The sequence below is a fragment of the Aptenodytes forsteri genome, unplaced genomic scaffold, assembly GCF_000699145.1.
Source record: "Aptenodytes forsteri isolate BGI_AS27 unplaced genomic scaffold, ASM69914v1 Scaffold914, whole genome shotgun sequence".
NCBI lineage: Eukaryota > Metazoa > Chordata > Aves > Sphenisciformes > Spheniscidae > Aptenodytes > Aptenodytes forsteri.
This window is the reverse complement of record NW_008795106.1, coordinates 8,646-11,150: the sequence shown is the minus strand read 5'-3', so window position 1 is coordinate 11,150 and position 2,505 is coordinate 8,646.

Sequence of the window (2,505 nt, the reverse complement as noted above, 5' to 3'; positions counted from 1 at the left end):
GCCGAGGGGGGTGGGGGGTGGGGGGGGGACCCCCCAATGTGTACTTCTCCAGGTCCTATTAAAGGTCAGCCGCCCCCCCCCAGGGTCACGTCTCATGCCTGGTCTTCTCTGGGGGGTTCCTGCTCCGAGGTGGCATCTCCAGGGGCTTCAGTCCCCAGGGGGTGGCCCTGGTCCACCGTGGGTCCTCCACGGTTGGGTTGCAGCCGCCCTCGGGTGTCCTTGCTCCACCGTGGGTCCTCCAGGGACTTCGTGGTGGTGCTGTTCCACCGTGGGTTGCCCACGGGCTGCGGTTCTCCTGGGACGTCCTGCTGCACCGTGGGTTCTCCAGGGGTTTCGGTCCCTCTTGGGTGCCCGTGCTCCACCATGGGTCCTCCGTGGTTGGGTTGCAGCCCCTCTTGAGCGATCCTGCTCCCTCGTGTGTTCTCCGGGGGCTGCAGTCTCCATCGGGTGTCCCTGCTCCACCACGGGTCGTCCTTTATCCCTGAGGACGCTTTCCCAGGAGGTCGCCTCCACGAGTCCCTTAAAGAACTGCCCTGAGGTCTTGACCCTGGAGCTGCCCCGTATCCCTCAAGCTCAGGAGTTCCACCAGGCCGTGATCGTGGCACCACCAACCTTGACCTCGCCAAGAAGTTCCTCTGCGTTGGTGAGCTTTGGAGCTCCACCCCACAAGTTTGTTAGGTTGAAGAGCGATCCACCAAGTCAACCGGTCAACCAGCGAAGGTTCTCCTTCATCTTCTAGACTGGTAGATCCCACCTCAGCCCAATCATCTGGACTCCTTGAAGAACATCCGTCATTGGCCATTCGTGGGATGCCGTGGTGAGGACACCAGCCACGAAGCCAGAGGTTGATCTCCGGGACGTGTCCACCTCTGCCCAAGCCTCTATCCTTGACGGCCAAGACGGGGGAGAAGGTCGCTAGGGTCCCTGTCCCCTCCACTTGGGTCCCCGTCACCTCCCCAGGGTTCCCAAGTCCTCCTTGATCTCACCCAGCTTCTTCTTCTCCATGTCCCACCGCCACTGGGGGCTCTGCGCTTTGTCCCTGCCCTGCCCCTGTCACCGGGGTGACGCGGGGTGACACAAGAGGTCCCCAGTGCCGGCAGGTCACCATGGGGTGGCCGGGCCCGACTGTGTCGCCAGGTGGGGTGGCGGGGCTGTTCCCCACCCCACAGCATGCTGGGGGCTGTGGCTCTATCCTTGACGGCCAAGACGGGGGAGAAGGTCGCTAGGGTCCCTGTCCCCTCCACTTGGGTCCCCGTCACCTCCCCAGGGTTCCCAAGTCCTCCTTGATCTCACCCAGCTTCTTCTTCTCCATGTCCCACCGCCACTGGGGGCTCTGCGCTTTGTCCCTGCCCTGCCCCTGTCACCGGGGTGACGCGGGGTGACACAAGAGGTCCCCAGTGCCGGCAGGTCACCATGGGGTGGCCGTGAGGTGCTGGCAGAGGACGGGGACAGGAGCCCAGCGCTGTCCTCAGCTCCGCCTGTGTCGCCAGGTGGGGTGACGGGGCTGTTCCCCACCCCACGGCATGCTGGGGGCTGTGGTCCCCACCCATGTCCCCGGTCACCCACGTGTCATGGCGGTCGTGTCGTGTGTCGTCCCTTTTTTTCCCCCCCCCCCCCCATGTCACCCCGTGACACCTGTGGCACCCGCGTCACCCAGGTGTCACCCCGTGTTTCACACTGTCACCCCACACGTCACCCTTTTGGCCCTCGTGGCACCCGTGTGGCACCCGCTCGGTGGCATGGGGTGGGGTGATGCGGGGTGACGTGGGACACGCCGGAAGATCCCGGGGGGGGGGGGGTGCCAAGGCCGGCAAAGGCCACGCCTTCATGGAGGGCCCGGCCCTGCCCGCACCCCTCCCCCCAGGCCCCCCCGGGGGGGGGGGGGGGGCACAGGCTGACAGGGGACAGACTTTCCAACGTCTTAGTTTTGGCTTCCAAAGCCTCATTTTAGGCTCCGAAGTGGCATTTTTAGGCTCCAACCAGGCGTTTTTGGGGTCCAAGCCGCGTCTTGCGCGGCCAAACCCTCGTTTTTATGATCCAAACCCCCCTTTTGGGGCCCGAATCCTCATTTTATGGTCCAAAGCCTCATCTGTAGAGCCCAAAGCTGGGATCCTAGGGACGGGAGCCTCCTTTTTAGGGCTGAACTCCTCATTTCTAGGGGCCAAACCTGCCTTTAATTACCTTTTTTTGGAGGACCCCCAGTTTCATTTTTAGGGCCTAAACCCTCATTTTTAGGGCCGCGAGCCTCGCTTTCAGCTCCAAAGCTACATTTTTAGCGTCCAAAGCCTCGTTTTTACTTGCCAAAGTCTTAGGTTTTGGCTTCCAAAGCCGCCTTTTGGAATCGTAAAATGGTTTGGGTTGGAAGACACCTTGAAGACCGACTAGTTGGTCTTCAACTCTGTACCAGAACTAGCGTGGCCAGCGGGAGCAGGGAAGTGATCGTGCCCCTGTACTCGGCACTGGTGAGGCCGCACCTCGAATACTGTGTTCAGTTTTGGGCCCCTC